The following is a 24,924-nucleotide window of genomic DNA, read 5'->3' as shown; positions in this document are numbered from 1 at the left end:
AAGGGAGAGAGGGGGAGCGGGTTGGGTGGGGAAAGTGGGGCGACCAGCACAGCGAGGAGGCGAACGAAGGGAGAGAGGGGGAGCGACGAGCAGGGGCGACCAGCACAGCGAGGAGGCGAACAAAGGGAGAGAGGGGGAGCGGGTTGGGTGGGAGGAGGGCGACCAGCACAGCGAGGAGGCGAACAAAGGGAGAGAGGGGGAGCGGGTTGGGTGGGGAAAGTGGGGCGACCAGCACAGCGAGGAGGCGAACGAAGGGGGAGAGGGGGAGCGACGAGCAGGGGCGACCAGCACAACGAGGAGGCGAACAAAGGGAGAGAGGGGGAGCGGGTTGGGTGGGGAAAGTGGGGCGACCAGCACAGCGAGGAGGCGAACGAAGGGAGAGAGGGGGAGCGACGAGCAGGGGCGAACGAGCAGAGATGAGAGCGAGAGAGAGAGAGAGTACCGTACCGTGTGAGGTTGGAACTTGGGCGTGCAGGTTCGGGAAGCAACAGAGCGCACCAGAGCGCACGCGGATCCCAAAAAAGCCCAGGCATAACGTTAAACGTTAGCCTGGCAAATTTTTTAATGAAAAAAAAACCTCACGTTTTTTTTCAAAAGGACGTTTTTTATCCAAAAAAACGTCCCGTTGAGTATTTTTTATAAAAAACGCGTTTTATAGCTGCTATGATTTTGAACTCACCAAGTTATTCACAACTTGCAAAAGAAAATGTACTTTCTAGAACTATCAACATAACAGCACACAATACATAAATAAATTAGGCCCATACAACTTTCTGCTCAGATTTAAGTAGGGGAGGCAGAATAAGAGCACGATTTCTGCCTTCAATAGTTAGCTGAACAAGGACATGAGGTCATCATTTTCAGCTTCAGTGAAACACTGAAATAGAATATGGTGGTTGCTTTGCTGATAAGCCTTAAAGGAAAAAATAGAGGGATGAGTAGCAGAAAACACAGTGCAATCTTAAGAGTTGGTTTCTGAGATCTTGTCTTTAGCAAAACTCGACCTTTCTTTAGATTTTGAACAATTGTTTCTTTTGTGGGGGGTGGGGGTGGGTAGCGGGGTGGTGGTTTGTCTTCTGTGGTTGTTCTGGCCTATGGGGCCTGCATCAGATAATGAGTAATGCTAAATCTTGACCTAGCATTGAAGTTTGTTGGTCCATTCATTTGGTATAGGGGTTCAGACTTTGCCAGCTGAAGACCCTTTTTTTTTCAAGATTGTGTGGGCTGGAAGGCAATGGTTGCAGTGAAGGTGTCTTACGTGAGAGGTTGGGGCATCATCAGCTTTGATTTGCATTGCACGTGATATTCACAAGGAGTAAGCAGCTTGTGATGTTCACAAGCAGTAAGCAACTTGTGATGTTCACAAGCAGTTCTCTGTATGAGTTGGGAAAAGGCCATTGTTAGTGCTGCTTGTCTAAGCTCACAAATTTGTTTGCTTGGATATTACATTTTTTTGATGTTACACATTGATTAAAGAGCTTGTGGTCTATGGGATGTTACTGTGCAGCCTGCTTTGTAGTAGTTACAAGGAACGGTCAAAACACAGTCTGTTTTTTGGGGGTTTATAGGTGCAAAGTGCATTTCAGTGAAACACTTGGGCTGTTTCCATTTCCAAGATGGTGCATTTTAGCTATATCTCCTGTGGTTTTGGTGTTTCCCCAATCACCTGCTGTTTGTCAACAAATACCCTGATATGAGCTTCTTTCTTTCATGAATCTCCTGTTAGAAAAGCATTTGCTCAATGCTCCACCCACGTGTTGTTTCTGCTGTGGGTGGCGGATGTGTTCTATTTTGTAAGGCCTGGTGAAAGCAAGCCTCATATAAACAGACTCTTAGTAAGTGTTTGTGTGTTTGTGTGTGAACCACCTCCTAGAGGGGCACATAATATCTAGATATCTTATGTGGTTTGAGTCAACTCCATGTGGGTGTGACTTAGTCAAAAGATAAGTCCCATGGACTATAAAAATGTACTCACTCCTTGTACTTTCATATCATAACAATCACATCAATATAGTACTTGAGTTTTGTGCAATCATTGTCTTGTACTCTCTTTCACTTAACCATGGCTGCTCCATTGTTTCAGCCACGATAGCTGAACCCTAACCCTAACCCTAAAATACCAACATGGTATCAGAGCAGGACTCTTTCCTTCTCTCTCTGCTGCCCGCCTTCTTCCCTTGCTGTCTGCCATGTTCTTCTGCTGTCACCCCTCTTCAAATGCCTAGCTTAGCTCCCCTCTGCTTGTGGTGCTGCCACCTCTGTGGTAGCAACCAGCAGCGCACACACCTGTGCAATAATACTCATTGCATGCAACAGCCCAGAAGTGCCGCCCCATAAGCGTTGCCTGTAGCAATGACTCAGCCCGCTTGTGCGCATCGGTCCACAGCTGGCCACCACCGGGAAGAAATGCCTACATGGTTGTCGGCTTCTGAGTCTTGACACCATTGAACTACTACTGTAGATCTGCTACTGTGCCAACCACGTCTGGAAACCAACAACAAATAGAAGGTACAAATTTGGGGCAAATTTGAGAATTTTTCAATTTTTGCATTTTTCAAAAATCAGATTAAATTAGGGTTTTGGGATATCTTTTTCAAAAATTGAGAGTACCTTTACAACATTGAGCTCATGCTCTACCCTGCTAAAGCATTAAATTGAAAAATCCCCTTGGTTGAAAACCCTAATTTTTGGGGATTCGGGCATTTAGCACCATCTCTATAAGGGTAGACAATGGCTCGTCATCTATAAGAGCTAAGACCTCCCTTCTCCATCACTATGGGTTCACATTTGTTCATTGAAAAGTTTGATGGAGACAACTTTCACACTTGGAAGACCAAGCTGAAGGCCTTTGGCCTTACATTGAGGGGGAAGAAAAGATGCCCAAAGAAGAGGAAGATGTAGCACTAAAAGCCTGGAAGCTTAGAGATCAGAAAGCCTTGGGATTGATAGTTTTAGGGTTGTCCAATAACTTCATATATCATGTAGCAAATCTCTCGACTTCTTTCTAAGGAAGCATATGAGATGTTGGACAAGTTCTTCGGAGCGCAGGGAAAGAACTCCAAGGTTTCCCTGTAGATTGAGTTCTATGGACTCATGATGCAGTCACATGAGAGCTTCGACGCTCATGTGAATAAGATGAAGTCCCTCCAGCTTGTAGCAGTCAAAGCTAAAGTGGAGGAAGATGTGGCCGTAGTTGTGCTTATCAAGTCCATGCCAGAAGAACCCTATGGTACCCTCTCCACACTAAATAATCTCCCGACACTCACCCTGAAAGGATTGAAACTCCTTCAAGGAAGAAGAAAGGAAGTTCAAAGCTAGAGCAATAGGAGGGGACAACTCCTTCTACACAAAGAAGTAGAACTTCAAAGGTAAAAAGTGCACTATCTATGGTAGGACCAGGCACTTGTTTTTCAAAGAAGCCATGCAAGCACTGCGGTAAGACAAATCACCATGAAAATAACTGCAATCACAAAGCACAAGCAAATATCGCCTAGGAGTAAGAAGATGGCAAAGAAGAAGCAAACTTTGCAGAGTTCGAAGTAGAGTGGGCTTTCTAAAAGCCCTCAACAACAAAGAAGTTGGTTGAGTCTGCCTTGCATCTCCGAAGGTTTGACAGAAACTCAGTATGAAGGGCTTTGTGTGAATATATGCTCTTATGTGTGTGTGTGTGTGTGTGTGGAGTGCGTGTGTGAGAGAATATCTTGATACAGAGTTCTACACCCACTATTGGGCACTGATGACGTTAGTGGGGATGTTGTAGTATCTAGTCCATACTATGCATAATGGAGTTAATAGTTATATAGTCTTGTGGGTTGACTACCATGAGTTCATGAAGGATTGCAGCACTCATAACATTCCAATGAAACTAAGTCATAGGCTTAGATTAATCCAAGGAAGTATGTACTAGGATAACACTTGAGGAGGGTGTTGAAAGCAAGCCTTAAATCCCAATACAAATGTTGTCGGCATCTAAACAGCCTCTTAGTAAGTGTTTGTGTATTTGTGTGTGAACCGTCTCTTAGAGGGGCACATAATATCTAGATATCTTATGTGGTTTGACCTAAGCAATGATGTCAACAGTAGTGCCGTGTGTCAACTCCATGTGAGTGTGACTTAATCAAAAGATAAGCTCCACGGGCTATAAAAATGTACTCACTCCTTGTACTTTCATATCATAACAATCACATCAATATAGTACTTGAGTTTTGTGCAATCATTGTCTTGTACTCTCTTTCACTCAACCATGGGTGCTGCACTGTTTTTGTCACCATAGCTGAATCCTAACCCTAACCCTAAAATACCAACAAGGCTCCCTTTATGAGGAGTAGCCGTTGTGGTGAGCACACGGGCACTTGGCAGTTCCCATCGAGAGCTCCTAGATGGTGGGCAAGTGTGGCTAGATGGTTAGGAGACGGCTTATGTACTCTGCCAAGTGGGATGTATGCTTGTAGGGGCAATGTGACTGCATTAGTGAGTGTTGGACATCAAACCAAGGACACACTGTTCTCGGGTTGCGGGACCGGTTTGAAGGTCCAGACGGTCTCAGATGGCTATGGGAGCTACGCAAAGTTCCTCATAGGACATTGTTGTAGTCTAATATTGTCCCAGTCAGATGATGTGGTTGGTTGGTCATTTTGGACCAAATTGTGGGTTGGCCAACCTACGCCCATGCCGACCTTGGGTACTATATATAGACTAGTTTGGCAGCCTTAGTTTATCATTGAGGCCATTGTGTTGAAGCACTCTTGTAAGCAAGACATTGTGCATCCATAGTTTGTCTAGATCGCCATCAAAGCTGCTTACTTGGACCACATGGTTGGGCGGACGCCATCAATTAGTAATCAAGTTTTTGCAAGCAGTAATATTGTTAACTCTCCACTTCTTTCGACAATTGAGTGCTTTGTATTGTGTTGATCCTGCTTCCGTTATTGTGAATTCTTACATCTCCTTTCCCCTATGCTCCTTTTATTTACTTACGTATTTTCATAGGAGCTTTTCATTTGTTCTTTCTTTTCATGAATCTCCTTCCCCCTATGCTCCTTTTATTTACTTTTGTATTTTTGTACATATATGTGTGTTTGTCCTATTATTCTTCTCCCCCTCCCCCCTCCCTCTTTTTTTTTTTTTTTCCGTCTCCCCTGGCTCCATAAGGGTATGGACATGAACTTGTCACCCTCGTTCAACAACGATGTCCTCTTTTCCCATTGGATATGATGTGGCATTTCCTAGTTTTAGCCATCTCAAAATGACTTCTGTTTCTCCATATCCCATAACTATGTAAGTTTGTGTAACCCAATTGGGGTTTTTAAGGAATGGAACTCATTTATTAAACAGGGATTAAGACGAAATGTCAAATCTGTAAACCATTCATACATACATATTACAACAAAAGAAATAGCATAATGAGATAAAGACACCACACTTGACCGGAATGGCCAACCCCCCCTAGGTAATGTTATATTACTCTGGAGTTTTCTAGTTTTCACATGAACATAAAAGCAAATATAAAAGCAGTGAATTGTGAAGATTACTCTTCACTTGTCACAACCCTCATCTCCTCATGGAGAAGGTGATAGATCGTTCATGCCAAGGCTCTAGGTGACTGGCACGGTGGAGCTACCACCATGTGGCCTCACAGCTGATATGCCATATGTACTATCCGAGACAAGAAAGTTCTTGGGACATGTGAAATACTTGGAACCAACAGGACTACGCTGGTCTCTAGAGTCCAATGACCTCCCAACGTGCTCCTCGCTCCCGGACGTGTTCAACAATTCTCCGGGCAAGGACCAAAGTTTTAGGCAGTCCCCAGTGAGTCTCCTCACGAGGATGGCTGTATGGATGTAAGAGTGCCATGTACGGACACTAGGGAGATGGCTGAATGTCAACCGCCAGTAGCAGGTACAGTGCACGAGAGTAACCGGCGGCGGGTACGGCAGTAAAATGGCCACTGTACGTCCTGTCACCTGTGGGTAGCAATACGGGATGCACGGCGGTATGGCAGAGGGAAGGCACAGATGTGGCAGTGTATGGCAGCACCTTGGCGATGTACTGACAACTTGCGCAGAAGGCACAGGTGATGATGTCAGCAATACAACAGTTGTACAGAGGTGTGGACAGCGGCAGGATGGCATCTCTTTGTTAATGATAAAGGTGACGATGGGACTGAAGTGCTAGAAGTATTTGTTGATACTTTTACTAGGGACCAAGCCCACATATAATTGTACATTGTGGTTTTTGTGGGGGATAAAAAATGAGAGTGCTTTTCTGTGTTTTTATTAAATAAAGCTATACCCCCGCATTACAAGGATACAACCCTTTAAGCTCAATGAAATAAAATAAAGGGATGCCCACAATTTAATGAAGTGGCACGTGTGAGCTTTAAAATAGATGTGCCCGCCCATATCACTTACAAAGTGAGATTTACAAGGTGCAAATTATTTACAATATTTTTAATGGAGTCTCCCTGCTCAAAGCCAACACGTAAACATGTGAACAAACAAGTCACTCCACACGCCTTGGGGTTGCATAGTTCTGGGCATCCATGACTCCTCGTCTAATACTAGTCTGGGAGTCCTACAACTTGACCACTAGGTCTGAGAATCGTACCACCTGACCCAAGGATCTGGAGGCAAAAACTGAGCATGGAACTTTGGCGTGAAGTCTTTTCAAGTGATGGGAGTGTTTCCGGAAAGCCTTTCTGCCAACCACCAATTACTTGCGTTTCCCTTTATGTGCATAGCCTCAAATCAGAGCTTTGACTTCTCTGAATATTCCTCATGGCAAAAAGGCTATCTCAAACTGAGAAAGGAAAGCCAAAGCTTTATTGGTGTCAATTTCGCCCATGAGGTTCTCAAACTTGACCGTCAATTCTGTAGATTTGAAGTCCTTGGTCTTCTTCTTGGAAGAAGAGACCTCCTTTTCTGCTTTCCTCTTTTCCTTGTGGGAATAATGAGTATCTCTATATGCATGATGAGCCTAATCATGATCATCATCACATGGAGGAGTGTCTTCACTAGGCTGGTATCTCTGGTATGAGATTCCAGGATCAAAGACTCATATCAAGAAACTGCAGAAGCCTCCCCTGGGTAAGCTGTAGGTCTAACCTTGTCCCTTGGAGCTGGATTCGGTCGCATTGGCTTCTTGAAAAGATACTCTAAATCGTGGTCCTTGAAGATCTCAACCGTCTTGGCCAAATAGGAAAAAGCCAAAGAACGAGCCTTATATTCCATCTGCAAATGGTCCACGAAATTCTCTTCCTCTGCTTGACTCCACAAGCTTCTTAATAGCTTGGTCTGCTTGTAGATTCTGCAACCGACAATCCTTGTCTGGTAGCTCTATCCGCAAGGCCTCTACGGCTGGAACTGCCTTTTCACGATGAACTCCTTGTACTCGTGATGTCCTTGCTACACGTGAGTCTGAATGGCTTGCCGTAAAGCTTAACCCTTATAAACTAGTGAAGAAAAATTCCTTTTGAACCGTCTTACAAATTTGTAAACCATTCATACATATGCATTACAGCAAAAGAAATAACATAAGACACCACACTGGACCGGAAACACCCCCCCTCCCCCCTTTTTTTCCTTTTAGGGAATGTTATATTACTTAGGAGTTTTTTAGTACAAGCATTGGGGTGTCCCCTAAGACCACCATATTCTACAGAGCAGTGGTCTGAGAAGATTACTCTTCTCCTGTCACAACCCTCATCAAGTAGGCGAGATGTCGTTCATGCCAAGGCTTTGGGTGACCGGCATGTCGGAACTACCACCATGTGTGCTGCACCCAACCTCTGAGGCCTTATAGATATGCTACATGTACTTACCCAAACTATCAAGATGTGAAAGTTCTTGGAGCATGTGAAATACGTGGAACCAATGGGCCGACATTGGTCTCCACAGTCCAATAATCTCCAACGTGCTCCTTGCTCTTGTGAGTCCTCCAATGCGTCGAGCAAGTTTCGTGGCAAGGGCCAAAGTTTCAGGCAGCCCTCAACGTGTCCCCTCTCGAGCATGGCTGTACGACAGCAATGTATGGATGTAAGAGTGCTGTGTATGTCAACCACCAACAGCAGGTACGGCACACGAGAGTCACTAGAGGCAGGTACGGAAGCAAAACAGCCACTATACAGTCTGTGGGCAGCAGGATGGGCTGTAGTATGGCAGAGGGAAGGCACAGATGCAACAGTGTACGGCAGCCCCAACACAGAGGGCGTAGCACCCTGGCAATGTATGGAGTCTGGACAGCTGGCACAGCAAGTACATGCAGTGACGCCAGCAGTATGGCAGTCATACAGAGGTGTGGACAGCAGCAGGATGGCATATTCTGGTTGATGATGAAGGTGATGATGGGGCTGAAGCGCTAGAAGTATTCATTGATACTTTTACAAGGGGCCAAGCCCACATAAATATACAAAGTGCTTGTTGTGGATAAAAGCTAAGCGTACTTTTCTCTTTAAAAAGTAAAAATAAAAAATTAATAAAAGATTTACCCCCACATTGTAAGGATATAAAACTTTAAGCTCAATGAAATAAAATGAAGGGATGCCCACACTTCAGTAAAGTGGCTGGGCCACCTTCAAAATAAGGGTGCTTGCCCATGTGAGTTCAAGAGCAGGATTTGCAAGGTTTAAATGATTTACTCCATTTTTAATGGAGTTTCTATGCTCAAAGCCAATACATAAACATGTCACTTCACATGCCTTGGGGTCGCATTGTTTCGGGCGTTCTTGGCTCTTGAGGATGACACATCAAACATGTAGCAACATGGCCAAGCAGGTAGCAACATAGCATAAATCTAGTGTCACACACACTTATGCTAGTGCAACACACTTTTGCAAGAAATTTCCATTCACAATACTTGTAGCATCACGAGCTCGTCTAATATTGGTTTAGGAGTTTTGACCACAAGGTTCACAAATCGTACCAATGTAACTATTTAGTCCTCCTAGCTCTTTTCACATGATGGAACTCATGCCCGGACACATGGACAGATGGATGAAAGCATGGGAACAGGGATCTTGGAGTTGGCTCAAGAAAAAGCACCAGTTTTGGTCAAAAAGCAAGAAAAAGCAAAAAGTCAAATTGAGTTGACCGCGAGCCAAGGGCACCATTGGAAAGAGGAGATTGAGCCAGATCAAAAAGCTAAAAGCCACCTTTCCAAAAAGCAACTCCAGGGCCAAAAAGAAAGGCCTTGAAGCTAGAAAAGCATAAATCAAGAACTTTGGCAAAGATGAGCAATTTTTTTTATTATTATTAAAATATCAAAAGCAAAACGACCAAAAGCAAAGTAAGAGGGGAAAGCAAAACAAAAGCATCGCTTTTTGGCAAAAAGCAAAACTTTCCCAAGTATAAAAGAATCATGAGTATCTTGAAAGATCAAGAAGGTGGGTGAGAATATCATCGTTGAAGTATTGGTGAACATCATCATCAACAGTATCATCTTGAGCGTGAAGGCAAAGAGATTCATCAACCTCGACAACTTTCAGCTCTGTAGCCACCTTCGCTATACACCTGTTGTGCGCCGCTTGAATTAGCCGCCATTAGTTAAACAGTGTGCGTTTGGCTGTGTCGATTGAGGAACTGCCTGCGCAGCTGTTGACGATTGCTTCTAGCGCCTGAAGGCTGTCGCCACCTTTCTTCTGTTTAGAGGTGTTGCGGTCGCCTGTCGCCTGTTGAAGTGCAGCCAGCACCGCCTGTTGCCGCTACTTACTGTGTGCCAGCCGCCTAGAGCCACTTGTGCAGCCACCATCTGTACCAAAGTGTTGTTGCCGCTAGCCACTGTCGTCGCAACCAGTAGTCACTTGGTTGCTCCCTATACTGGCTGCTGCTCAGTGCTGTTGCCTGAACCTTTTGAATTGCCGCCTGCTATCTGACCATACCACTACTTGAGGCACTATCTTCATCATCTTTTGGCAAGCACCAACTTTTTGTGGAGCCTTTTTGTGGATTGACTCCTTCCTCTCTTTGGGCAACAAGCTCTCTAGTTGAACACAAGAAACTTTTGTTATTCACTCCTATTATCAGTGTTCCTTGTACACGACCTTTGGATTTGGAGCCTGGATCTAAACTTGGATTGGAACTTGGACTTGGATTCGGATTGGATTTGACTTGGATTTAGATATTGGATCTGGTACTAGCCCAGTGAAGACATTCTTGTGGGTCATCCTTGTGGTGTGCTCGGCATCAGAGATCTTGTGCCTCGACGCCAACTTCGTTCCAAACGTCTACTCCAATATGAGACTTGAGTCATGACATAGCCACATATCACATATACTAAAGCCTAAACTTTAAACTTTAAAGACTTGTGTGCAATTTGGAACTTACCTCCATGATGGCTTGCTTAACATGGCGATATATGAATGCGCTTGATGTTTTCCTCCCTACCTTTCCGGAATCCACACAAAGTATGTGCGAAGAAGGCAAGAGATAAGTATGTTGATGATGCCTCTCTTCTTCCGGTCACTCCATGCGTCAGAGAGGATGCTACACCCTTACTTGGACCATGTCGCCCTCAAGTGCTAGCTGTCTGGAGGACTCCAGGGCAAGCCTCAGGTACCTGTGGGGATCCATGTGACTGATGCGATGGAGGTATATGACTGTCTGGAAGAGTGCATCCACTACCATCAGGGTTGTAGCAAACTCTGCTTGGATAATCTGGTGTGGTACTGATGGTTTGCAGCGGATCATACGGGAGAACATCATGACCTGGGGCCTCTCAACTCGCTGCCAATCCTCATCGGATAAATCTGGCCCCAGAAGGTTGCTCCATACATCAAGGCTAGTGTGACGAGGGTGTCAAAAAGCCAGCCCTTCGTCTTGGGCTCCTGGAAATGTGCTTGGAAGCACTGCCGCTTAAGTAAAAGCTCAAGGCTACATATCCCCGCGTTACTCTGGCATGTGCTGCGGGAACCATTGTAAAGCGTGGGCCACTGAAAGTGACACCAAGGTAGACATAGGATGAGACAATCTCCACAGGATCCCCTCTATATGTGAAGCTCAATCTGGATGTGAAGGGGTGAGAGGTATTGAAGACCATTACCTTGGTTTTACCAAGGTTAACAGAGAGGTCCCGCTGAGTGTAAAAGTCATGTAAGGCATCCAACTGTCTTTGAAGCCCTTCGGCTGAGTCTGAGAGTAGGACGATGCTGCATAAAGTAGTATGGGGATCAATATGCCTGCCAGTGTGGGACCAGCCCCGCCTAATTCATCAATGAAGCTCGAGATCTCATCAATGTAGAGGCCGAAAAGAGTGGGTGAGAGAGAGAGAGAGAGAGAGAGAGAGAGAGAGAGAGAGAGGCTAGATAGTAGAGCTTCAAGAATCAAAGCTCAAGGCTCATGTATGATGTGCATTGTGAACCTTGAGGGAAGCTTGGGGGGTGGGCATCAACTACTTATTTGCTGTACTAATTCTTTCTATTTGCTACTTTCCCTTAGTGCTAGGCTTCATTATGGTTGAGTCTGCCTTGCATCTCCGGAGGTTTGACAGAAACTCAGTACGAAGGGCTTTGTGTGAATATATGCTCTTATGTGTGTGTGTGTGTGTGGAGTGCGTGTGTGAGAGCATATCTTGATACAGAGTTCTACACCCACTATTGGGCATTGATGATGTTGGTGGGGGTGTCATGACCATGTGAAAGTGGAACAGCACAAGTGTGGGCATGGTGGTCTGTGAGCAAGATAAATATTTCATGATTCATACTTGGGTGCCCGGACAAATAGTAATATGTGTGGACATCCCCAAGTGTGAAGGGGGACCAAGGGATTTAATATTTATAATGTTTTAACCTTGGGTGACCCCTAGGCATAAGTGGCCCTTAGACACTTTAATGAACTTTAAAAAGGGGCCTAAGATATTTATGGGGGGGAGGGCTACTCCACTTTTGGAGTACACGCCTCCTCTCGTTAATATATCATTTCATTTCTCTCTCTCTCTCTCTCTTACGGGCACTTGCTTTTTGGGAGAAGAGGAGTCGGTTGGTTGCTTGCGTGGAGAGAGATTGGTACAAGTCGGTTGGCTGCGTAGAGTGAAGCCATACAGTACATCAGCAGCAAGACGTTTAGTACAGGCTGCAGGTACTCACTGGTACGACAGGTACGGGTGTTGCAGGTACAGGCTATTACAGACGGCTGCAGGGTGATTGCTGTGCAGGCAACGCATCTAACAGGCGGCGGTTGCAGGTGTTGACCTGTACGGACAGGTGCAGGCGGATAAGGACAGCTCTGTCCAGCAGGTACAGATGGGTACAATGCAGTCCCGTACAGCTGGTATAGGCGGCGGTGCATCACCAGGGTACAGGCGGCGGCTGCAGGTGTTGACCTGTACGGATAGGTGCAGGCAGATAAGGACAGCTCTGTCCAGCAGGTACAGACGGGTACAGTGCAGTCCCGTACAGCTGGTACAGGCGGCGGCGCATCACCAAGGTACAGGCAGTGCATCAAAAAGACAGCTGCAAGTATAGTTCTGAGGCGGCTGCAGGGAGAAAAGTACAGACAGGTAAGGTACACACATGTGCTGCAAGTACAAACATGCACGGACAGGTGCACACGTGTGCTGCAGAATTGCTGACACAGGCGGCTGCAAGTACAGACTGGTACGGTCAATCCCTCCGGTGCAGAATTGCGCATAACAGTTGGTAAACTCTGAACATATCTCTTTTTCTTTCCACTGGCTTATGTCTGCTACAGAGTTGTTTCTTCTGGCCCTTTGTGAGAGGAGGGGTATGGCAGTTTGAAGGGTGGAAACAGAGTTGGACAGTGGATTTGTATTTGGGCTGAGTTTGAAGCCATGAACATGGAACAACCAGATGTGTGCTCAAGACTGCCCTGTTGTATTGTCTTGGTTGATTAGAGGAAACCACGGTGTGTTGCTTTTGTGGGACACAGATCTGTATGTGAATCCTCTATGCTAAGAGGTCTTGAGGGCTATGTTGCCTATTATTTGTTGTTTGGGAATGAACCCGTATTGGGTAGGGTGCAATTCTTTGTCAAGCACATTGGCTATTATCTTTGTCACCAATTTGTATAACATTGGCATTAAAGTTATAGGCCTCCAATCAGCCAAATTTGCGCATAGATTCTTTTTTGGAACCAATTTCTCGAGGCCTTCTTGCCAGGAAGCAGGCATCACTCTTAGTAACCATGCAACATTTATCATTGCCAATAGAATATTGTCCAATTCCTAGCTTCTACACACGATATATGCTTTGCATTTGTCTCTTAGCATGGAAGCTTTTGAAAAACTGTTTTGATGAGCAACCTTTATCTAGTAAAGGCTTTTGCCTTGCTTGTATTTGCCATTTTTTTAAATTTCCCTCTGATTGTTGCAATCTATCATATATTGCACACACACACACACACACACACACACACATGTATATGTATAGCGCGTGTATATTTTAGTGATTTCTTGTGTCAGCTAGCACTTGGAATTCCTATGAAAACCAAGGTGTTCCCTCCCCTTTCCCTTTTCTCAATGCACAATTTTGTTTTTTTGGAATGGTAGAATGGTTGGCTCACTGTTCTTCACAAACATTGTCAAGTGCATAGTTGCAAGGAGTTTCATGAAATCCTCCAAATGACGTTCAAAGATTATGTTTTAAAACTACATTTCATATAACACGTTTCAAATTGGTGTTTTCAAATAGGTTTCTTAAGTTTAATACCTTAATGATGCAGAAGTTTGAATATTAGTTTCGAATAAAAAGTATATTTTTAAAGGTTTTTTGAGGTACACGTGGAAAAAATGTCTCATAAAATGAATTTCAAAAACATTTCGTCCACTTTCTTATCATATGAGTGTGCTTTAGTGTATCTATGGTCAATTGCAACAATCTATGAGTTTTGTCTCTCACTGTGCAATGGGAGAACCCTTAGAGGACAACAATGTTGGTAATTGGCTACATCAAAGCTAGGTATGACTTATTATTGAAACCTCAAGCAGGTCTTTGAGGACTCAAGGTAAAGTTGAGGGTTGTCATGGGTAAGGTTGCTTATTGAAATCAAGAAGGCAATCAATAGAGGTCTAGTATAAGGTTGTGTGCTCGCTTGTAGAGGTGGCGTTTGTGCATGAGGTTGAGCTTAGGAGACATGGAGGTGCAAGGAGGAGTGAGAAAAGTAAAAATAAGGTATCAAAGGCGAATTTGAGAAGAGGGAACTGACAAAGTTGTTCTAACATTGGACTATTTTTGTCAATATACCCTATCCTTCAAATGTTAATTACAACTCAATATTATACTGAATCCACCATTGCCAAGAAAATTCAACCTACACTTAAAAAATAAAAAATAAAGTAGAATTGACATTCTTTGAGGACAATTCTGAATCTCAAGGTGATACCTATTCACTTGATCCATTTATGTAGATATCCATTGAAGCATCTATCATTCGACAATTGAATCTGTTTGCACACAAGTTGATGATAATGTCCCTCAATGTGTTCATGAATCGTGCAAGCCAACGGCAAGGCATTTAATGGCTTGGAGATTTCTTGGTAGATTGAGCTTAACTGTCATCCACAGTCACTGGGCTTGGACCCTAATGTCCAAGATGGCCATGCCCTTGGGAAGCACTTGCATTAATTGGAGTGTACATGGAGATACTGTTTTTATATATGATTCAAATAACCAAAGCCAATGGCAACGCATTTACTGGCTTGGAGATTTCTTGGTAGATTGAGCTTAACTGTCATCCACACAGTCACCGGGCTTGGACCCTAATGTCCAAGATGGCCATGCCCTTGGGAAGCACTTGCATTAATTGGATATGAGCCAAGAAATTGTCCAAATGTGGAAAACTTCACAGTACTCTCTTTGGAAATGGCGTTGCGCCTGATGGAGGTGATGGAGAGGTAATTCTCCCTCTCCCCTCTCTCCCCTCCTTCTCCGTCCAATACTCCTTCCTCCTCTCCCTTCTCTCCTCTGTTAACGGTTAACAGTTGATTAACTTTAATCTTTTGATTAAAGTTTTTAATTAAACTTCACTTAATCATAATTAATATTAATTATGATTAATGTTTCTTCACCATCTTTGTTAATTTCAACCTTGCATTGGGTTGATTTCTAGGGATTTTGAAGCAATCTGATCACATGTAAACCCATTTTGTCTATACGAAACACGAAATGGCCGAAATGTTTTGAAATGAAATGAGACACTCCCAACCGAAACACAATTTCACCTAACATTGATTTAAAAAAGAGACCTTATTCTTCTCTTCTTCCATCTCAAATAGAAGAAATTTTTCTTGTGACTATGTAACTGTCCTCAAATTTGACTTCTTAGTTGATTTCACCTAACTTTATACTCAATTGTTAGAATTTCTTACAAGTATTCCACTAGTTCTTCTATTTCTCACTTTCCTCCAATTTACAAATCCCAATTTCATACTTTCAACCTCAATGTTCAAAACATCGTTTTGTCAACTTCACCTAATCGATTTGTTGAAATTTCCTACAAGTGTTCCACTAGCTCTTCAATTTATCACTTTTCCCTAGAACTACTGTGTATGTGGCCTTAATTGTCATGACACATGCATTTGAGGACTGATGCATGTGACATATTTGGCTTGTGTATTGTCTCATGCTAATATTTTTCACAAGGAGACCCAAGGAAGGTTATTGACTTTTCTATGGTTGCTAGTGCATTGGCATCACTAAGGCCATTACAAAAAACTCATGGCATATAGTACATTTGTGGATGATCACACATCTGCTTTTTAAAAGGCTTCTAGAGTCATGGTCATCTACTCAATAAGGGAAGACCGATCACAAGAGGCTCTTATATATTGCATAATGTGTGCACCAATGCTCTTTAGTTTGATAGAGTTAATGAAATAAGGTTTTTGGCTTCATATAAGTTACTGCATTTCTTAATGAGTGCCTTGCTAGCATTTGGTTTTATTCTCTTCTTGAGATTTAGGGAGCAATACAATGCCCTCACCATAGTAGCATGAGTGGCAGGGCCATATTAATATTTACACGCTTACCGTGTTAGAACTTTCTTTGCTTCTTTGAAGAAATTAATGTAGATGATAAAGCCGTTGGAGGGCAATTCAAGCATAAGGTTGGTTTTAGTGTGTTAAAGTGGAGTGTACATGGAGATACTGTTTTTATGTATGATTCAAATAACCAAAGCCTTAGCTTAAAGCAAATTAGTCTTTTTGAACTGATTAAAAACTACTGCTTAAGAGACAATTTTTGGGGTGGAGTTGGTTGCTTCAAGTTTTAAGAAGAATTTGGTTTACAGTTGCTTCAAGTTTTAAGAAGAATGTGGTTTATAGTTGCTTTTCTTTAGAGGATTTTGATGTTTATGTAAGATGCTTACCATTCATTGTGCTAAAAGCATTTCATTCATACTAAACAAGAGTACTCATTAAATTTCAAAGCTAGAGAATGATTTCCTCATTACGATTTGGTACGTTTATTTATCATTTTTTAACCCTTCAGAGTAAACTAGACTGTCATAATGATAAAGCTAGTCAGTCGAATGGTTTAGTAGGCTGTGGTGGAGAACCAAGTTTTTCTAGCTGGTGGCTTACACATGTTTATTAAGGGAGAATCTATTGGGAGATACAAGGTAGTGACATTTCATGTCAAGAAATTATTCCCCATTTGTGCACACAAGCGTTCTTTATGACATTGGATAATAATTCTGGTTCAGAGTACAGTCAGTTTCAAGGTAGTGCAACTGGTAGAGGTTGAAATGCAGTCTCATTAATTGATGGTTAAAATTCCTGACACATTTTAATCCAACAGCTGTGTTAAAAGGGAGCAATGGTATGCAGCTGAAGAATTAAGAGCTTATGACATCTTTGCAAAGAGAGACAAATAACTTTGGCTATAAGGTGGTTTGTTGGAGTAATACAATGTTGTTGGAGAATAGCGACCTTTTTTGGCGTTGGTCTAGTTTCAAGATTGATGTAACCATGAAGAAAACAAACACTTCTGTATTTTACAAATGAGAAACATTGGATGGTTGATGAGATGGATATTGGTGGTTGGAAGTCTTGATATTAGAGCATTCTGAGGGCAAGAGAAGAAATTCTGGTGGTTAATTGAAATCTCTGTAACCTGAACATGGTGACCCGAGAAGAGCTCCAGCAAACACTGTTAGTGGGTGAGAATTGCTCCCTAGTGATTTCAAAGCAGGCTGTAGAGCTTGTTAATTGAGATTGGCATGCACTTTGCAGAATGGTGCATGTGAAGCCCTTAAAACATCTTGCTAAGTCACTTGCTATTGTTATTTTCCCAAGGGACAGCAATGAAGACCTAGGTCCAACTTTAAAATGCTTGTTACACCATTTTAAAAATATTATGTTGCATCTATAAGTTGGCATTAGACTTTCTGCAGAAATTTGAAATCTATTTAATACGGAATCACATAACAAACTGTAAAAAATGTGATCTGCAGGGATCCTTTTGATTTGGTATTCTTATGGAGACGAGTACCGAAGCATTCAAAAGTGCTTTGATGTTAATCAATCTAGCAAATACACTACTAGCCATGCAGTTGACTCCACATGGGAAAAAGCTCTTACCTGGTTTTCTAAAGCATTTCAATGTACATGAAAGGCTCCAGCAACAATGAAGCCATCTTTCAGAAGTCAAGAACGGCTAAGGAGATATTGTAGTTGCTGTTCACATGCAGTATGTCGAGGATGACTTCTAAATTTTGTAGAGGCTGATCACAAGAGTATATTTTTGGCTCTACGATTGTGTCATGGAGCGATGAACCATATTTAAGCTTCTCAACCATCAAATGGAGATGAATCTAGGGATGGCAGTGCCAACACGTGGCAGTTTTAACTCTAAGACACCAACCATTCTTTAAGCCTGGTAGCAAATGTCCAGAATTCACGGGTATTTATGCTCATACAAAACATCTGAATGCATTTTTGGAAAACGTAAGAGGAGAAGTTTAAGTTTGGTAGTAATGAACATAACAAGATCTTGCAACATCTCTTGGAATTTTTCAATATAGAAAATTTTGAATGGTTCTTCAAGCTTTTGGAGTCTTTTTTTCAACTTTTGAATGAAAAGTTAAATTTCTAGTGAACCAATGTTTTTTTTTTTTTTTTTTTTTTTGCAAAAAGGAGGCTTCTATTAAGTATGAATAAACCTTACAAAATCAACTTCTATTTTGAATGGTCCTTGAAGCTTTTGGAGTTGTCTTTTTTTTCAACTTTTGAATGAAAAGTTAATTTTCTAGTGAAGTAATCTTAAAAAAAAAAAGACTTCTATTAAGGTTTGTTCATGGCTGGAAGCTGGAACAAAACAAAACCTCATCCCAAAATATAGGTTGATCTCAACCAATGTGGAGCTCAAAGGTGCCAATAGAGTCCCATGGGGGTCGTTGAGAAAAAGGTCCCTTGATCCCACTCCCTCATGAAAACAGTGCTCGTTGCATGTGCAGATCTAGAAGGTCCCTGTATATGAGCGCAAGTGGCCAAAGAGAGTGAATAATGTCTCCCCATATGGTACAAATGCAGCGAGTGTCATATATCTGAGTGACCTCAATAGCCTCTATGCATTTGGCCTTTCAAATCTTCCAAGCTGTGATACTGGCAATGAGCTCTCAAGTAGTATCAATCCTCTGTAGAGGTGGTCTATACCGGGTATGAGGAATATCTTGTAGCATGCAACGTTGGGCCACACCTTTGCATGTCATGACCTCAAAAAATATTTGTGGACTAGAGTGAGTGAGCAATAGAGCCCCAAGTAACATAAATGGTCTCTCTCCTCAATCTACACATAAACTAAGTGCCATGTGCATCTGTTAATCCTGATGCTCATAGACATGGATATTCTCATTAGCAAATATATGGGCAGATTTAGAGCGGATTTTACAATTCTACAGGCTCCGGGAAGTTCCCAAGACATAGCCCAATGGTTGGGACACCTTTTGGGCATAGTTTGCACACAGAATAAGACTTTTTGGGCGATGTTTTGTGGGAAAAATAGGAAAATCGACTTGATTACGAATTCATACCTTTTCCCTATAAATAGGATCATTAAGCATTCATTAGAATCATCATTCAAAGATCAAGAGGATCCATTTGTCAGAGTAAGGTAGTCTGCAAGGCAACAAGGACACAATGGTGGATCATTAGGAGCTTCTCTTGTCCGATTGCAAGTAGAGGGCTGTAGGGATCTTTGGTATGCATCATGAAGCTATGAATGAGCAAGATCATTTGCATGAAGTTGTGAATCAACAAGATCTTTGAATATATAGCATGTTTTGGCTGTATACAGTAGATTAGGTCTATCTCTCCTCCTCTTTTTTGTCTTTGCTAAACATAGGATTAGCGCTTATCTTCTTTGCTCAGCATTAATCATGAACATGCCTTTGCTACGCATGTTACACTAAGCTCTAGAGCCCCAAATCCTCTGAACAACTCTACACTCCCAACTAAAATGTTGCATTGTCTCAGAATCTACTTGGCATTTGGGGTAGGCGGGGTCTACTCCAAAAGTAGCCCTCCACTGATTAGCGGGAAGGTCACCATGTAAGAATAACCAAAAGAAGTGAGAGATTTGGCTCCTCCTGTATGAATGCCAAAGTCTATGCCAAAATCTCTTTTGAATCAATGGGTGATGTTATAGCTTTCCTAGTGCGGCGTGAGAGTAGAAGGAACGTAGCGTTACGGACAATGTAGCCGAAAAAAAGCTTACTCTTCATAAAATTGACTACATCAGTCCGCTCCCACTAACCAAGAGTAGTGCGGCGTGAGAGTAGAAGGAACGTAGCATTACGGACAATGTAGCTGAAAAAAAGCTTACTCTTCATAAAATTGACTACATCAGTCCACTCCCACTCACCAAGATCCCAATGAAGATATCTGATAGAACATCCACCATATAACCATAAGCACCAAGATCGGTGGGTCACAATAGCAAGCGGAGGGTCAACATGCCATTGCTTTCTTGAGCGGCTAACTATTCTCACGAGATGATGGGCAGTGCCAGGAATAATCTCCAGCGTGTCACATTTCAATAGTCTCCATCCTGGCTAGATAGAATAAAAAACACTATCTCCCTCATCATGATCTAGCAAGGCTAACACCTGAAATGAGACTGCTGCATCAATTTGATTGATTTGTCTAAGACTCCCTCTGAGGTGCTAGGTAGATACAGGTCTTTGATATCCATAGGGAGACTTTTAAAAGTTTTCCAGGCAATAATTGTCGATGCACATCTCCTCTAGCTAGGCCACTGCATATATCCAGATGCATCCAAAAGTCGTCCAACCTCATCTTTAATGAGGTCATTCCACATAATGGGCTGTCTATTTGCCTCATCCATTGATGTAGGAAGCCTCTGTCTCAAAAAAGGTCTCATGCTACTCTAGTCCCTGATAATGGCAACTATAAGTGGAGAAGAAAGTGGCTATACTTTGCCTCCGTGAAAATGAAATGTGAACTGAGCATCCAATCTCCACCACCATGAGATGTACAACTAGAATGCTCACTGTCTAGGAGGAATTCTTTGACTACTAGCTTGCAATGCCCTGCATTGTATATCCGGATCTACAATATTCAGCCCCCTTTCGTGTCTAGTGTATAACAGTCTCTCAAGCCACTCTGGCCCAGGTGTCTAGTGAACCATCCAAATCTGACCAAAGAAAGTTATTAACCAATCTCTGTAGCCAGCCAATGCATCCATGAGAGAAGCACCAACAAGAGGCAATGAACCGGACCGAGGCAAGCAGTACTTGGTTAACCACCAAAGCTCTGGAGGCTAGATCCAATCTCCTAGAACTCCAATGAAGAAGTCTATTGTATGCCTTCTCAAAATCTAGGAATAAGATGGCTAAGGGCTGGTTTCTTTTCTCAGCCCATTCAACCGCCTCCCAAAAAGAGAAGATATTATCAAAGATGCCTCTTCCTTGAAGGAACCCATTCTGTGTATCATGAATAACATCATGCAAAACTGGCTGCAACCTCATGCTTATTGCCTTGGCAAGTATTTTATAGGCAATCCTAAGTAATGTGATAGGTCTCCATTGACCAATATTCGTCTTATCACCACCTTTTGGGAGAAGGTCAATAAGACCCATAGTAAGAGAAGAAGGCATAATCCTTGTGTTCCACATTTCTTGAAGGGCCATAGTGATAGCCTCTCCAAAGTCATCCCAAAATGTCGTGAAAAAGGTGGGTGAGAAACCATCATTCTGTGGACACTTTTTCTGAGGTAATGCATGGAGTGGCTGCTGTGTGAACTCCTCAGAGGAGAAGGGTGTTAGCACATTCATCCCTAGTTTTTGCTCATGTTTGGAGTTCCCTTTTGGTCCCTTTTTATAGCCCTTGGTTGTGGGTTGGCCACCCCTTTTTTCCATATTTTCCTGGCATTTTTCCCCAGGTAGCTTGTGGTCATCCATCACCGGTTTTGACCCCTGAAACCCCCTGTACACTTGTTGGCTGCTCTGTTTCAGGGCAGCAGCACTTCTTGTGTTGCGTTTTTTCCTCTACAGGTGTTTCTGGCAGTTGTTGGTGTTCTGATTTGAGGATTGGTGCCATCTGGTACCTATGGTGGACACTTCTTCCGAGATCGTATGTTTTTCTTCTGAGATCCAGCCCGAGCTTTTGTGATGGCTTCCCTAGCTACCCTTCATATGTTCTTTGAGTTTGCAAAGCTGGATGGCTCCAACTACACTTTGTGGAAGGTGAAGGTGAAATCAGCCTTGTCTGGCGTGGATCTCTGGGATTGGCTTGTTACAATTGCTAATGCCACCCCTCCCACCCTTGCTACGGTTGGTGTGACTTAGGCACAAATTGATATTTTGCAGGCAAATGATCGTCATGTTTTCTCTCTTCTGATGTTGAATTGTCAAGATTCTATTCTCCCTCATGTGCGTACAGTAGATGCCGCACATGAAGTTTGGAAGGCATTTGCAGATCTTTATGAGATTAAGTCTCTGGGTCGGATTTTGGCTTTGGAAAAGCAGCTTATGGATTTGTCAGTTTTTGCCTTTCCATCTTTATTTGCTGTCGTCTCAAAGATGAAAGATCACTGGGACGAGCTTGTTGTTTGTGGCAAGGATATCTCTACAGAGGATATGGCTATTGGCCTCTCTCCAAGCTTCCATATAGAGGTTTGATGCTTACTTTGAGTCTCTTGTTTCTTCTCCTCTCGTCCTGTTCTAGTTACTTGGGAGGAAGTTCTCCCCTCCATTATGCAGATTGAGTCTCGCTTTGAGGAGCGTACTGGCACCTCTGGTGGTTCTGATGGAGCTTTGGCTGCATGAGATAAAGGGAAGAATCGACAGAAGAAAGGGAAAGGGGGTTCTGACAAGAACTCCAAGGATAGAGATAGACAAAAACAAATCTTCTTAAAACAAGGACATTGAGTGTCACTACTGTGGCAAGAAGGATCATAAATCACTCCAATGTCACAAGAAGAACTGGGATGAAGAAGCAAAGGACTTTACCTCTAGAGCGGTGTCTCAGACCAAGAAGGATGATGGTATTCTTCTATTAGCAGGTACTCGTCGTGTACTTGCTCTTGTGACTTCTCAGTCCTGGTTTTGGATTGTGGATAGCGGTGCTACTGCTCACATGACACCTCATCGGGATTGGTTCGAGGACTTTACTGCTAGAATAGGTTATATCACTTTGGCTGATTCTTCTTTCATGCAAGTTCATGGACATGGCACCATCCCCATCTTCCACTCCTCGAGGACAAGAGGTACTTCTTTTACGTTATGTACATTCCAGATTTGGCATTTAACCATTTGTTAGTGAGTGCTCTTACAACTCAGGGTGCGGAGGTGATCTTCTCTCGTTATGAGATTACTATTCGTGATAAGGAGATTGGGAGCATCTTGGCTTAGGGAGTCCAGGATAGTGGCTTGTACAAGTTGATTGCTTTGCTTTCTACGGGTTCTTTTTCAGCTCTTTGGCATGCGTGGTTTGGCCATTTGAGCTATCACCTTCTACAACGAGCTTCAAAGGATGGGTTGGTTGAGGGTTTACTGACCGTCAAGGCTCCATCTTCTGTTTGTTCCTCTTGTTTACAAGGGAAGCAACACTGAGCCGCCTTTCCAAAGGAGGCGACACACATATCTTCGACATCACTTGCTCTTGTTCATGCAGAATTATGTGGTCCTATGAGTACTTCGTCTTTGAGTAAGGCGTTGTACATGCTCGTGATGGTGGATGACTTCTCCAGATATACTTGGGTCTTCTTTTTGAAGTCCAAGGATGAGGCTTTTCAACACTTTTATGAATGGAGGGTTGAGGTGGAAAAAGAGACCGGTTCTTCGGTCAAGGTTCTCAGGTCCGACAGAAGGGGTGAGTTTACATCCCAGGAGTTTCAGCAATCAAGGATCATGGCATTCACAGACAGCTTACAACAACATATACTCCATCAGAGAATGGAGTTGCAGAGAGGAAGAATAGGACCATCATGGAGATGGCCCGTGCTATGCTTGAGCATTCTTCATTACCTCGACATTTCTGGGCTGAGGCAGCTTCTACTGTCGTCTATATTCAGAACAGGTTTCCTACTGCTGCTCTTCCAGATAAAACACCATATGAGGCTTTCCATGGTGAGAAGCCCTCTGTTGTTCATTTGCGGCATAGTCACATGAAAACGCATTTCTGGAGTGAGAAACTCCGAAGCCTCGAAACGCACGAAACGTTTTAGAAACTCTTGATTTTTTTGGTTTCTTAAAAAAAAAAATATTTCGCAAAGTTAGAAGTTTCTATTTTTTGGAACTTTAGCAATGTAAAATTATATAGAAAAAATCCAAAACCTTGGTGTTTCTTAGCCGAAGGCCGAAACGTTTTGCCCCGAAACCTCAAAAACCTCGAAACGTCAAAAACCCCAAAACGTTTCCGGTGACTATGATTTGCGGTTATTTTGTTGTTTGGCATATGTACATGTACCTAAGGAGCATCGCTCCAAGTTGGACTCAAAGTCTCAACGCATGACTTTTCTCGGATACAGTTCTATGTCTAAGGCATATTGTCTATATGATTAGCAAGCCTGCAAAGTTGTGAGCCGTGATGTGGTGTTCGACAAGACTCTTGCATCTTCAGAGGGGGGTGGTGAGCTTGAGCTTCTTCTTCCTCTGCCTCCTTCTCTGCCTCCTCCTCCTCCTCCCTCTGTTTCTGTTACACCTCTATCTGTGGATTCTCTGTGAGATGATGATGATGACTTTGCTCCTCCTCCAGTGAGTTCGAGTAGATCTGTGCCTGGATGGTATTTTCAGACAGTTCGTGATTCCGGGTTACAAGATCTTCCTTCTGCTCCTCCACCTGGTTCTCTCAGGCGATCTTTCAGAGTTTTAGGGAAACAAATTCATGAGGGCAACATGTTTGTTAACTATGCTCTTATGTTCTCTATTGTTCATGGTCCTTATGATCCCACTTCTGTGGACGAGGCTCTTTCACAAGAGCCTTGGTGTCGTGCTATGCAGGCAGAGTTGGATGCCATTGAATAGAATGGCACTTGGATTTCGGTGCCTAGGCCATAGCAGCGTAAGGTGATTGGTGTCCAGTGGATCTTCAAAATGAAGTACTGAGCTGATGGGCGCTCAGACAAGCACAAGGCGAGGTTGGTTGCCAAGTGCTATGCTCAACGCCTTGGAGTCGACTTATGAGACCTTCGCTCCGACGGCCCGGATGACTACCATTCGCACCGTTCTTGCTCTTGCAAGATATCATAGATGGCCCATTTTCCAGATGGACGTTAAGTCGGCTTTCCTGAATGGAGAGCTTACACACGAAGTGTGTGTTGATCAACTGCTGGGATTTGAAGCTCTAGGGGACATGATCAGGTGTATCGGTTGAAGAAAGCTTTGTATGGTTTGAAGCAGGCCATGTGGGCTTGGTACCACTGGATTGATGAGTTCTTTTAGAAGCGTGGCCTGTGCCGTTCTCATGCAGATTTGAATCTTTATATCCTCCTTGAGAGAGGGTTGGCTGTTATCA

General features: G+C 43.2%; 1 protein-coding gene across 15 annotated transcripts in view; it reads left to right on the top strand.

The window, feature by feature from the left end:
- LOC147617786 (uncharacterized) overlaps positions 1-24,924 on the top strand; it is a 74,623-nt gene that overhangs the window by 22,038 nt on the left and 27,661 nt on the right. For 10 of the 15 annotated variants that reach the window (XM_086776026.1, XM_086776029.1, XM_086776025.1 and 7 more), the window contains exon 9: positions 17,403-17,851. The exons of the other annotated variants lie outside the window; for them this stretch is intronic. The gene's annotated coding sequence lies outside the window, so the exon portion shown is untranslated. The remainder of the gene's footprint in view (positions 1-17,402; positions 17,852-24,924) is intronic. 15 annotated transcript variants of the gene reach the window in all.

The sequence above is a fragment of the Cibotium barometz genome, chromosome 36, assembly GCF_041138505.1.
Source record: "Cibotium barometz isolate CiBa-2024 chromosome 36, ASM4113850v1, whole genome shotgun sequence".
Lineage (NCBI taxonomy): Eukaryota > Viridiplantae > Streptophyta > Polypodiopsida > Cyatheales > Cibotiaceae > Cibotium > Cibotium barometz.
The sequence above is the reverse complement of the archived record's forward strand: the minus strand, read 5'-3'. Positions and strand labels throughout refer to the sequence as shown.